Source organism: Furipterus horrens, unplaced genomic scaffold (genome assembly GCF_987537825.1).
Source record: "Furipterus horrens unplaced genomic scaffold, mFurHor1.1.pri manual_scaffold_1, whole genome shotgun sequence".
NCBI lineage: Eukaryota > Metazoa > Chordata > Mammalia > Chiroptera > Furipteridae > Furipterus > Furipterus horrens.
This window is the reverse complement of record NW_028327171.1, coordinates 124,086,977-124,101,313: the sequence shown is the minus strand read 5'-3', so window position 1 is coordinate 124,101,313 and position 14,337 is coordinate 124,086,977.

The window sequence follows — 14,337 nt, the reverse complement described above, 5'->3', positions numbered from 1 at the left end:
AATACTTATCCAGGTGCCTTGATTGTACAGGCATACCTTCGAAATATTACGGGTTTGGTTCCCAACCACCACAATAAAGCCAGTATCACAGAGGGAGTCACATGAATATTTTTGGTTTCTCAATGCTTATAAAAGTTATGTTTATATTATACTGTAGTCTATTGAGTGTGCAATAGCATTATATATAAAAAAAACACAATGTACATGTCTTACTTAAAAAATGCTTTATTGCTAAAAAAAAAAAAAAAAAATGCTAACCATCACGAGCCTTCAGCAAGTCATTATCTTTTTTGCTGGTGGAGGGTCCTGCCTAAGTATTGATGAAAATGGAATCGGTGAAGCACAATAAAGTGAAGTACAATAAAACAAGGCATACCTGTATTGGGGTTTTAATTAGAGTCTCTATTCACCTCCTTTTATTTATTTTTAGTCTTTTTTTTCATTGTGCTAGGTGTTCTGAAGTTTTACCACGGAATGTTTAGGAGTGGGTCTTTTCCTCTTAATCCTGTTCAGTCAGACACCATCTCTTTAATTCTGGGCAATTAAATTTCTATCTGCTTTTATTATTCCTTTGTTCATCATCTCGTCTTTTTTTTCTTCTTCTAAAATTTCTTTATTCATGAGATCTTTGACATTCTCTTTCTGTTTTTATGTGTCCCGTAGCTTTCCTCTGTTGTGCTACATCTTGGGAGAATTACTTAAGTGGATCTTCTGGCTCCATGAGTTGCTCTTAACTATCCATTCAGTGTTCATACCATCAGTTGAATTTTTAATTTCATTGATCACAATTTTAATTTCCAAGATCTCTTTTTTTGTGAGTGTGGAAGTGTGTTATTCCAATATTTTCTGAGGATATAAGTTCTTCTAAAGTTCTAAACTCTTTTAAAGAATGATGTAGGGAAGGACAGGATGAACCTGACAAGCTTTGTCTCTGGATGTGAGGGCTCCCTGGTTTGCCTTGGGCATACTGCCATGCCTCTCTGACTTTAATCCTCACACTCACACTTGTATCTGTAGGCAGATACTGTGCTTAGTCCAAGGTGGGTCAGTGGAAGTGTGAAGGTTTGGCCAGATAGCTGCTTCTGCAGGAGCCTGCTCAAACTTGTCAGATCCTTTGCCTTTGGCATTTCCAGCCCTGGGCATCAGCCACCTCTGAGCTTTGAATATCCCTGGTTTCATTTTTAGCAAGTTTTCTCCTAAGTGTTTTGGACTACAGTTTCTCTCCACCTATCTACTCTCAATGTTTTCTTGCTTTCAAGGATTTCTTGTAGTGTCTAATCAATGGAGGATACTTGTCTTTATTTGGAAGAATAGTTGTGGATTTCTTTTCTTTTTAAAAATCTATTTTCTTGTTATTTCCATGGATTTGTGATAGGAGAGAGGAACTACAGCTTGACTAGTCTGTTGCCCTGATTCAACCTTTCATACCACTTTTTTATACCACAGAATTATGTCATCTGCCTGGTCATTTGTCTTTACATTTCACAAACATAATTTAGTTGAGAGCTGATGTAAATAGGTGAAGTCAGTGGTTTCTTAGAGCTGATGTAAATAGGTGAAGTCAGTGGTTTCTTACCTGGTTTCAGTAAAAATTGGGGCATAGAGGACTTCCGACCAAGACAGACGATTAGACAGACATGCTGCGTTTCCCTCCACAACTAAAAAGGAATATACCTCAAAACTAGAGAAAAGCAGAAGTTCCAGAAAATCAAACTGCGTGGAAGTCCAGCAAACAAAGATATAAAGAAGAAATACTCATTTGGACAATTACGAGGGGCAGAAAGGATGCGATGTGGTGGCAGCAGCAGGCCGGTGGAAAGAGCAGTCACCTTTTAAAAAGGAGGGACACCTGGGGAGCGTTCCCAGCTCCACACCGGACCTCTCAGCTCATGATCCCAACACCGGGGAAAATCAAGCCTCATTGGGTCTGACTGTGCAGAACAGTGGGGGTTGGGACGGAGGCAGAAACTGCCGGTCTCTCAGCAGAGTCCACTTGTTTAAAGGGCCCCTATAGTCCTAAAACGTCCGCAGACCCACCCACTCTGGGAACGACAACCAGGGAAGCAGCTAGAGGGGCGCCAGTTTGATGCAGCAGTGGGAGAGGTGCCTGGAAAAGGGGCGAGTGCTAGGCAGGCGGCATTGTTCCCTCTCAGACTCCTTCCCCACATACAGCACCACAACATGGAGAAATAGGTCTCACTGTACTGATGAATCCCTAAGGCTCCGCCCCTTACAACGTAACAGGAATGGCAGCTCTACCTGGGATGCGCAGGAAACAAACAGAAGAGCCTGTCAGAATGAGACAGAGAAGCATGACCCAAAAGGGGGAATGGATCAAGGTTCCAGTGGGAGAACTAAGCCATGAGGAGATAGCTAAACTAACAGATGCAGAATTCAAAACACTGGTGATAAAGATGCTCACAGGCTTGACAGATTTGCTTGAGTATGGCAAACACATAAGAGAAGAAGTGAAGGCTAGGTGAAACGAAGGAAAATCCACACAAAACCAATGGTGAAGGGAAGGAAACTGGGGTTCAAATCAATGATTTGGAACATAAGGAAAAAAAACAGTCAACCAGTGCAAAATGAGGAAGCAACAATTGAAAAAAATGAGGAAAACTTCCCAAATTGTGCGAAGGAGATGGACATACAGGTCTGGGAAGCACGGAGGGTCCCGGGTGAGCTGGACCCAGAGGGGACCACACCAGTATGCATCATGATTGAGATGCCAAAGGTGAAAGATAAAGACAGAGTCCTGGGGGCAGCAAGAGAGAGGCAGAGAGTTGCCTACAGGGGGCTACCTATAGGACTATCAGCTGATTTCTCAGAGGACGCTTTGCAGGCAGGAAGGGACTGGCAAGCAGTATTCAATGTGTTGAAAGGCAACCTGCAACCAGGATTACTCTATCCAGCAAAGCTATCATTTGGAATGGAAGGGCAAATAAAGTGCTTCCCAGACAATGTAAAGCTAAAGGAGTTCATCATCACCAAGCCATTATATAAAATGTAAAAGGGACTTACTTAAGAAAAAGAAGATCAAAACTATGAACACTAAATGACAACAAACTCACAACTATCAACAACTGAATCTAATAAATAAAAACAAAATCCAACTAAGCAAACCAGAATAGGAACAGAATCATATGTTTAGGGATCATTTGGAGGGTTATCTGGGAGGTGAAGGGGGAGAAATGGGGATATGGTGCAGGGACTAAGAAGCATAATCGGTTGGTACAAAATAGACAGGGAGAAGTTAGGAATAATATAGGAAAGGGTGAAGCCAAAGAACTTATATGCACGACCCATGGACATGAACTAAGGGGGATGGAATTGTTGGAGGGAAGGGGGCTACTGGGCAGAGGGGAGCAAAGGGGAAAAAATTGGAACTACTGTAACAACATAATAAAATATACTAAAAAAAAAATGTCTGCCCTCAAAAAAAAAAAAAAAAAAATTGAGGCATAGAGATTTTCCCCCCTTGCAATACTTTGAGTTCATTGTGCCAGGAAGTGTAAGTATACTAGTATCTATTTCTTTGTGCCTCTTTTCTTTTTTTTATCACTGATGAAATCTGTGAAACCTGTCATTTTTCTTTGTCATTTACAAGACAGACTTTCCAGGACATGTCAACTGTCCTGAAGACAATATTGTTAAGTATCAGATTTGGCAGATCAGATAGATAATGGTGTGCCTGGGAAAGACTGGGCTATTGATGAGCCCTGTGTCAAAACTGATTGCCATATATGGGCACTTTTTCCCATTCACCATTTCTCTGGTTACAGTCTGATGATTTTCATGAACAAGGGGTAATTTTGATTCCACATCGAAATTGTGTGCTAGTGCAACTGTGTCCTATTCTGCTTTCCCATGCCAGGATTTATGACTGCTAATGTGTGGTGGCTTCCCCAAAGGTGGGCTTCAAAAGCAATGACCATCCTGTTAGGAAAAATATTGCCTTTTTAAAATAACCCTGTTTTATTACTGTTCTGAAAACAAATCCACCCAGTACTACTGTGTTTCCATGAGATTGTTCCATTTGCAAGATTTATCTCTTCCAGAAACACTTTTTGAGGAAAGTTATACAAAATATGATCATGGACGGATTCACTGTGATGAGCATTTGAGTAGACAAAAGAAAGAAAGAACTCAAGGGAATTTCTGTCATTGAACAAAACTCATTCCTATTCCCTTTATAGTCATCACATGTCACTACTAGATCTTCGGAGAATGTCTACTCAACCAAAGTATGAAAGCAGCAGTTCTGTTTTGAAACCAGTCTTTCTGCTTTCACGAAAGCTTGAGATTTTCCAGCAGAACTGATAGAAGACAACGTGCTGCCCCATCATCCTGAGATCAGCTGGATGTAGCTGCTGTGTGGTCTGTGCACACTTGGCCTGCAGACTGACACACAGCAGATGAAGTTTAAAGATGTGTGTAAAGACAGATCTTAGTGGGATTTTCTGTTCCTGAGACCTAGAGTGTGTCAATATGCCTGTGCAAAAGAAAGCAGGGCAGTATATATGTTGAAGCAACCCTTTCTAAGGTATATATACAATGTATAATGAAGTTAAGGGAGGTTCAACATTTTTTCCCAGAAAAAAATAAACTAGTGATCCTTAAAAGTTTATTAGGATTAGTTCTGGTCCTATGGCCCCAACTAACTACTAGGAGACTGGCATGTACAAGGCCTCCCCTGAGGGGCAGGAGCACCGAGTATGGGTGATCACTGACAATGTCTGACATAGTTGGAGTGAAGTGTTTTGTAGCACTCTTTCTCACTAGAATATTTTTCTTCCTAAGTGATTAATAGTGAACATAACTATAAGAAAATAAAATAGTTTTTGGTGGTAAATTAAAATGCATAAAATATAAAATATTCAAATCCTTGAGGTACGGAAAAGAAGAAGGGGCTTTGCTTTACTCTTTTTTTTTTTTTAATCATCTGAAAGGAGAAGTGAGGGGGTAGGAATGATTCAAGCATTGCCTTTGTGTCTCCCATGAACATCCTCACCACACCCCTGCAGATGTTGGCCAGTTTACAGCTGCCAGTGTCCATATTTCTCTGAATAGCAGGACAAGGTTTCAAACACTGTTCTGACTTCACTCCAAACACCTAGGTCTCTCCTCATTACCACACTGTACTGTCTGCAAGTTCCTGCAAGTGGTTCTTTATATGCATTTCCAACAGATTTCCAAAGCCATCACTTCCACAAATTTGACTTGGCACTGTAGGCATTGCTGACATGAATGCACCCTTGATTTCATAGATATATGTTTAATATGTTACCTCACTGTGGAATCTGAGTTCTTTCGAAAGTTAATGTAAGCCTTCATAGAAAGCCTAATGACTTGAGCTCTCAGTGATGCCTGGACCTTGAGCCCGTCAGTAACAGATGTTCTGCTGCAGCCTCCACAGGCACAGTCCCATATGAAAATCTGACAGAACAGAAGGAGATAAATTTTTTAAACAGTTTTTGACTTCTGACCTTTTAAAAAGTTCAGTGTGAGAGAAATCTGTGTGAATTATTGTGCTAGCTGGTATAGTTTTTGATGTGCCCTGTAATACATAAGTACAGGCCTTGTGGGATCCATGCAAATAGGTTGTATAGATGGTATGCTCTGCAGGAGTAAGAACAGATGCTAACACGGTGGTCAGGAAAGGCCTTGGAACTGTTGGGCACAGGCACTGACTGGATTTGAAGGAAGAGTCAGACTCGGCTTGAGGACATAAGGCCATCTTTCTTTGGCGTGGGATGGACAGGAAAACCACATGGACAGAGAGGTAAATGTACTCTGAAGAATCTGTGGTCTGGTCTGGAAGTAGTGAAGATTGAGGGGGAGAAAGGGATGGGAGGTAGGACTTACAGCAGGGATTTACTTCTCTTTGGGGATTTAAATGGCTCTCATCAAACCTAGAAGCAGGTGTGCTTTCACTTAGGTAGGGTGTACGGAGGCCCATGGGGCTCCTTTTAGGAAGCCTGCAAGTTGAGGCTGCCACATTACCACAGTTCATACAATTCCCATTATTAACATTGTTACCAGACTTTCACTGAAAAAGACTGTTCTGCAGCTGATCACGATGTGATCCTGAAATTTAGCAAAGTCAGGAAACAGCGCTGGAATCAGACAACTCTAGACACGAACACTGGGACCCTGGGCAAGTCTTCCAAGCTTTCTAACCTTCAGTTTTTCATCTATAAATTGGAGATACACTTCCACCTTTCTTTGAGGGCTGTTAACATTAAATGAAATAATATGTAAACAGATATCAATTAAATATGAGTTCCTTTCCTTTTCCTCTGTTTTTTCAGAGTGTGGATATGAGCCAGTACATAAGAATTTCCTTTGCATTAGGATACTTTTATAATGTTTCTGTCAAAATGAAAGGAAGCGTGATGCATGAGTCCATTATGCCCTCTGACCACCTTGCACAGCTTCTATCTTCAGGGTTAGTTAACATGGAGCAGATTCCTAAGGAAGGGCAGAAATCTGGCTAGTTGTTGCATAATTGATTGTTGGGTTGGAGGTTTGGCCAGGTGAGGCTATGGTGTTTTCCAGGAAGGGAAAGGCAAAGTGCTACAGGGTGGCATGAGGACACCAGAGGGAAATAAGGAGGTGAGAAATAGGAACTAGGTTTTGTCAGCATCTTATTTTTGCCTAGGGACGATGGCTCTGTCCTCCTGCTTTACAGTGTCACGGGTGTGAGAGTGCAATTTCCTAAAGAAGAGTTACATTTTAATTAGCCATAGGTACCTGATTTCTAATGTATCAGTTCTTTTCTTCAGGCCACAGCCTTTCAGATTCCCACCACTTGCCTACTCCTTTCATGTGTATCAGAAGGAAACCACTAAGCAGCCTGTAAATCCTGTTACAAGATCTCAGGATCTTAATTGTCAAGTTCTCCTCGGTTACACAAATGCTAAAAATGTGGTTCTCTTTCAATAGTGCCTTGTCAAAATGACAGACACACTTTGTTTTTGACATTTGCTGCTACTGTTAAATAATAGTCTTGCTTCTGTCATAGCTAATGTTGACTTGAAGGCATTTGGAGGGCATTTCTCAACTCCAGCCTTAACAGTGAGACCTGATTCTTGACAGATATTTTTCTTGCTTACCCATGGCAAATGAATGTAAGGGTTGTGACTTTGCTTTTCTAAGCTCAACAAAATTTCAAATGGGTGCACACAACTTAAAACTTTGAAACCTATTTGTGCACATTTTGTACTCACAGACGTAAACAGACACACACACGTTGGAGCTCTTGAAGTTTTGCCATTCTAGGAATGACATGTATCAATTTAATAGTATACCAGTTGAAGACCCCTTAAAGCCTGGCTGTTGTGCCTTGGTCCACCTTTAACTGTTAAAATGCCATACTTAATTAGGGATATTTAAAAAACTCAAGCACTTTTATTCCTCCTGCATTTGCAATGGAGCAAGCCCCTAAGCACTGCCCAGCCAGCAGTGTGCACTGTGTGCCATCTGTCAGAGGGAATCTAGGCTCTTCACACGTAGCACTTGCTTCTGTTGTATGTCCATTAGAAATTTAATTATGCACTCTTTTTTTCTAATTTTATGTGAAGGCATCTTGAATTTTTTCTGCAAATATGTAGACACCTCTTTCTGATGGGATTATCATTTCTGAAATATTCACCATTTATAAGGTAATGAAGGGGAGAATTTTTTTTTTTTTTTAATGGGCAGAGTGAGAACTGTATAAGAATTTTGTGAAAACCGCGTAGGAATTGGCATCATTTGTATATGAAGAGGCCAAGAAATGTGTGGTTGGTTTCAAAATAAATACCAAAGGAATGGTTAATTAGACAAATCTGTTTTGCAGTTTCAGAAAAATAGAAGTATACCAGTCATGATTTCCAATAAGTAAGACAACTTGGACTTGGAACTTTATATGTGGAGCAGTGGATTGTAAGCCTAAGGGATAAGTGCCCATCATGCCCTGCAACACACTCTTCTTTAACTATACTTACGACACCAAATTCGTCTTTAAATTTTGAGATAAAATTTTTAGAAATTTCCAAAGTTACAAAATCAGAGCATATGAATTCTTGTGCTATTCTCTCCCCAACCCTCTCTCTTCTTTTTCCTAAGGCTAATATTTGTTTGGGACACTTGTTTTAAATTGCAGCAGTTTTTCTTCTGAGAAGAATATGGATTCATTTTGAATCAGGATATAATTATCACATCCCAACTCACATATATTACATAACACTTAACTGAATTATAAGATTCACAGAGAAGAATGGCAGAGCTGGAAGGACCCTAAATTGATCTAGAGCTCTCCAGATCAATTGTCATTTTACAAGTGCAGAAGCAAAACTCATATTGGTTAAGTGCTCATCCCTGGTCACAATGCCAATTAATGGCAGAAAGAGACATTATAGTAACTTTAACAGGGCATTAACATTTCAATTCATGAAAAAATGTAATTTAATTTTATAACTATGGAAGATTTATGGCACTGTTGACAACTGGTAGGCAATGAACATTCATGAATTATGAATGCTTATATTATGAAGGACAATTATTTGTTACCTTAAGTAACAGCTGGTAAATAACACTGAGTATTTTATGCTTTACATATACCACCTCATTTAATTACCCCATTTAAGCTATGGGGTAAGTATAATTATAAAGGCATAAAGTCAGTCCTTTATATGTGAAGAAACAGAGGATTACAGAGATCAAGCATAACCTGCCAATGTCACACAGGCAAACTCTACAGCTGGGGATGGAGTCCAGCCCTCATCCTCCCTGGGCTACACCTGCACTGCTTGTGATGTCAACACAGGAATAGGTTGATGGAACCTAGTTCATTCCTATGAAATGTGGGATGTGGAACTTTTGAAATTGGAAGTAATTGCTGCATATTATTCCTTATATTTTAAAGTTCAGGACCTTAATGACAAGACAGAAAAAATATGATTAGGCTAATTATCAGATTGGGGACTCTAATTATAATAATTATAAATACAAGAGGATATTTTTTCTCCCTCTGCCCCACCTTTAGATCTGAAAAGGATCTACATACCACATTAAACTCCATTCCTCCCCAACCATGCCCTTCCTAACTAGTCCAGTCAGGAGACTAGAGCCACAAGCTCATGTGGAGGGATGGGGTTGGCTCAGTGGGAACTTTTCTGGTCTATCCCAGCTCTATCAGTTGGGACTTCAGGGATTATGCATGACAGAACACCTGATTCATAAATGACTTAAGCAAGAAAATAAGTTACTGGCTCATGAAACTGAAGAATAGGACTGTCTTCACATATAACTGGGATTCAGGTTGCAAAAATGGCCATCAGCATTTAGCTTCTTTCCATCCCTTTGTTCTATCTGCTGTGTTGGCATTTGTATGGGCTTCACAGAGGCAGGGTGGCATTGACAGCTCTAGCCTCAGATGCTCTCCCTCATGTCCTTATCTCAGAAGTCCCTGCAAAAGTCTCATCATATCTTGTTGGCTCTGGCCAGATCAGGTCCATTGCCAAATCAATCACCATGGCTGGTTCTTTACAGAGAAGATAGGGTATGATGATAAAAATAAGGGTAAATGTAAGAAACAAACAAAAACAAAAAACTAGAAAACAAATGTCTTCTATCAGAGCCAAAAAGTCATAATGAAGTGAAAGCTGAAAAAGCAATAGAAAGTTGCTAATTATAGAGAGAATCAGACACTGTAGACAGTGAGGAAAGGGAAGAAAGAGGAAAATCATCTGATGTCTTCTTATTCCCATTAAACCTACACTTTCCCTCCAATAAACTCTTTTTAAAAAGGATTTAAAGTGAGTGGTTTTCTGTTCTTTTAACTAAGTGACCAAGATTAAGATAGTGTGGTAGCATTCTCTTTATTGAATAAGGCTGAATTCTGGGTGATATGTAAACTCTAGATGTCCTACAGATTGTGTTCCCCAATGGGAAGAGAAGCCTGCCCACTAAACAGATTACCCAAAGATTACTTGGAGCAATTGGATGTACAGTTTGAACTAAATGAGTGTTGGGGTCCCCTTGGGAAAGTATCGAGACTTGGAGCTCTGTGCAGGCCAGGTGAAGGAGATGAAGCCTGTAAGACATGACCGGAAAACCGGGAAAGCTGGGTGCATATGTGCCTCGATGCTATAGCCAGTGGGAATCCATCAGGCCATGAGAAAATGCTTTATGTCCTTTGAAGCTTGCCCTGGTCTTTTACCTTGATCTACTTTATCTTACCAGCAGCAGAGGTTTTAACTTTAACTCAAAATAAACTTATCCTCCCTATTTTATGGCCATCTGAAGTCTTTGTGTCCAACACACCCTGACCTGAGGGAGATCTCAATGTTCCTTCAATTGTTATCCCTGAACAATATCTGTTTTCTGTAATCAGTCTGTTTAACATTGATTGATGAGCTTTACATGCATGCTATAAGCCTTTAAGCTTGCTGCACTCAATAAAAGACCTTGGAGGAAGGCAATCGAGGCATTTGTCTCTCAGAGATTTGCCAGTCTTCCCCAACAAATGAGCTTGGATGCCCCATGAAACCTGAGGTTCTAAGGGTGTTTGGTTCTCAGAAAATATCTATACTCAATTTCATGCAAAAATTACCTTTTTCAAATCTTTTATCAGTTTTACCAGATACACGGTTATTTATTACTTGAATTTCAACCAAGTGAGAAAATTCCCAGCTCAACTTTCTCAGTTGGTTTAATAGGAGGTACCTGATAACCTATGTTGTAAAGCATGAATTGCTCATACTTTCTTTTAAATAGGATCTTATTTTGCAAATAATAACATTTAATTAGGTCAATGGGCCTGGAGACACCATTGAAACAATTCCCTTAAATCTGATGTAGGCCTCTACTAAACCATTTCAGTCTCTTGAAAACTAGGAAAACTGGAAAAGGAGAGCCTAAAACCTCTCCAAGAAGTCCATTCCAATTTTTCAGCTGCAGTCATCCTCATTTGGCATTTACCAAAGATCAGTTTGCTTTTTAAGATGATAGGAATGTATTTCATTCAGTTTCAGCTGGAGATCCCAAAGTAGAAAGCTCGTGGGACAAATTTTTTCACGATGTCCTCATTTGAGAGAAATATCAGTGTTTCTGTTCTTATACTTCACAGAGATTCTATGCAACTAGGGGAAAGATTTCCAGGGTTACTTATTAACCCTATCTTGCTGGCTCATCATGAATGAATCCAAGTGGAATATCAGAACAAGGATTAGAATCAGGTTTCCTAACCTGAGTTTTTGAAAGCTTCTGCGTGGAGTTGTACAGGAGAACTACCTCTCTTCATTCGGCTTAGGTCCCTGCCCTAGCAAGTTACACAACTTTGATTTTTGGCAAGCCAAACAGTTCCATTGGGTTAGCATGTCTACAATTTTAGAGTGAAATTCTCTTATCTTGCCAAAACTGTTATGTCCTTTCTTAGTAAAGTTGATATACTGGGTCAGTCTACTCTAAATGTCATAAACTTTGTTCTCTTTTCATAATTACTGGAATAAGTATGGAATAAAGAAAAAAACCTTGCCATCTGATGCCAAGCTATGTAGGAAGATGTTAGATCACTTTTGGCATGAGAGAAAGGCTCTGAGAGCTGGACTTAAATACAAGAAACATAAGAAACTCACCCCTTCATGTGCTGTTTTTTAATGATCATACCCATGAGGGTTCGTTAGTATTTTTTTCCATTGGCTATCTTTAGTCCTAATTGTCCTGGGAAAGTGCCTTTTTTCATGCCTCGCACCCACAATCCATAAACAAAAAATGAAGGTTATGTGCATGGGAATAGGGGAGCACAGGAGATGCCTATTAAAAATACAGCCACCTAGAAGGATTAATTCCTTGTAGAATTTTAGTTTTTGTTAGTTTGTATATCTTAATCATATTAAAAGTGAACTTATTCTATAGCTGAGTGATTTGTTCAGGAGTCAAAAAGAATACATTATTGTCTCTGGCCAAGATGATGGTGTAGGTAAATGTAGTACTTGCATCATCTCTCAACCACATAAAAAATACAGCTAAATTACAGAACAACTAACATTTCAGAACCACTTGAAATCTAGCTAAACAGAAATCCTACAAGTAGGGACATAGAAGAAACACATTGAGGGTGTAGGCAGGAGGGGTGGAAATGCTGAATGGGCTGGTCCCACATACACACATGTGGTGGGTAAAAACTGGGAGGGATCTAATCTGCAGAGGTTCCCCCTGAAGAGGAAAGGGGTCTAGCACCATGCCAGGCCCCCAGCACAGGGTTCCAGTGCCAGACAGAGTAGTCCCCATAACTTCTGGCTGTAAAAACCATGGGGGATTGTGGCTGAGGTGGAGGACTTCTGGAGTCCCAGGTATTCCTCTCAAAGGGCCTGTGCACAGACTTACTCAGATTCAGGCCCTCTGAGCCCCAGCACTGAGGCAGCAGCTCAAAAGGCCCCAGGGACCTTGGGGAAGGAACTGAAATATCTGGCATCAGTATGAGAACTGAAGGGGCAGATTTTACCTAAAGAGAAGTGCTAGCAGAGGCCATTATTTCTTTCCTAGGGCCTTCCCCAACAGACCTAGCAGGCAGGCATAAACCAGGCTAACACTGTTTGCCCCACCCTGGTGATTTCCTGAGACCTTGTTACAGAAACACGGGAGTCCGAAAATCCCCAGAGTTTGCGGCTGAGGGATGGGGAAAAGGAAGCAGCTTTTAGAATGCCTCCACATGCCTGAGGCTGGTGGCTAGTGTCTTTTTTATGCAAAATGGCTATAATGCATCCAAAGCCTCAGGTAGGTGGGAGGAGTCTTGAACCAGGGGATGGTATGGAAAAAGCACACAGAGCCTGCGTGAGGTTCTGTGAATGGTCAGAACTGTTTGCAACACCCACTGCATCAGAGGACACAGTCAGGGATATATAAGCAGCTGCAGACATTTTAGCTCTCTCTCTCTCTCTCTCTCTCTCTCTCTCTCTCTCTCTCTCTCTCTCTCGCTTGCTCGCTTGGGCTCTCTCTCTTGCTCTCTCGCTCTCTCGCCCCCTCCATGTGGCTTGGTGAAGGGGTCTCCAGGCTGCTTTAAGAGGCTCTTGCCATGCGGTTTTGAGGAGAGGAGATCCATGCGGTTTGCAGGAAGAAGGCAGTTTCCAAGGAGGCTGAGAATCCAGGCGGTTCTGCATTGAGAGCTGGAGGGCACCACAGCACAGAAAGGACCTCCCCAATCAGAACTGAGTGATTGGCAGCTGCTGGTAAAGCTGAACTGTGTTTGGAAAGTAGGGAAACTGTTACTCTAACTTTTTTAAAGCTAGCCTGGTTTGATAGGGGGGAGGCAAGAATATGTGTTTATGGGTGTTTTAAAGAACATAAGACTTTACAACAGAAATCCGCAAATAACTAAATCTATATAACTGTTAAATAATTCTTTTTCTTTTCACTAAACTCTGGTATTGAGAGTTATAATTTTGGCGGCGGTCAATCGGGCCCCTAACTAAAGAGCCCGTGGTTTGTTTTCAGTTGGAGGAGCCCAGGGGTTCTGTAACAACCTCACCCCACCAACTTGCAGGCCCTCTCAAGCTGTTTCTAGTGGCTTTTTCACACAAATGGCCTGTTTGGCTCATGCTTCAAACTTTCCTAAAATCTCTCAAAACAAGCAGAATCTGGCCTCAGTGTGCCCTGTACCTCTTGCTAAGTGGCCTCAGGCTCACCACTAGCAGCAGCCAGCCTTGGCTCACAGCTTAGCCTCTCCTGGGCACCTCCAAGCCCAGCACAAGTAGCAGCCATCTTTAGATCACTTTGTAGCTCATGCAGGGTGGCTCCAGGCAGAATACAAGTAGTTGCTGACCTTGGCCTGCACTTTCTGAAAGGTCCAGAGCTGACATATAGAGTGGACAACTTCAGTGGACAACTTTAGATCATGTCAAAGCACCACCCAATCACCTCCACAAGTGATACACTCAAGGGGTGGGCTCAGTGGGTACTAGAGACTCACTAAAGTAAGGCCTGTCCCATGAGGTGGGCCCCTGCAGAGCTTATCCTCCTTGGTAGTCACAGCCAGTGACCTGGGGCTATATCACTCCCATTGACATGCAAATAGCAATGAAAGCTCAACTACAAAAGGAGGTGTACACAGCCCAAACAGGGTGGGGGACACACCTGGAATTCCCAGCTCTGGTGAATGGGGGTGGCTGTGCCACTGGACTCTACAGGACATCTACTACATTAGGCCACTCTACCAAACCTGGGAGATGTAGCATCTCTACCTAATACATAGAAAGAAACACAGGGAGGCTGCCAAGATGAGTAGACAAAGATGTCCCAAATGAAAGAACAGAATTAAACTCCTGAAAAAGAACCAAACAAAATGGAGACAAG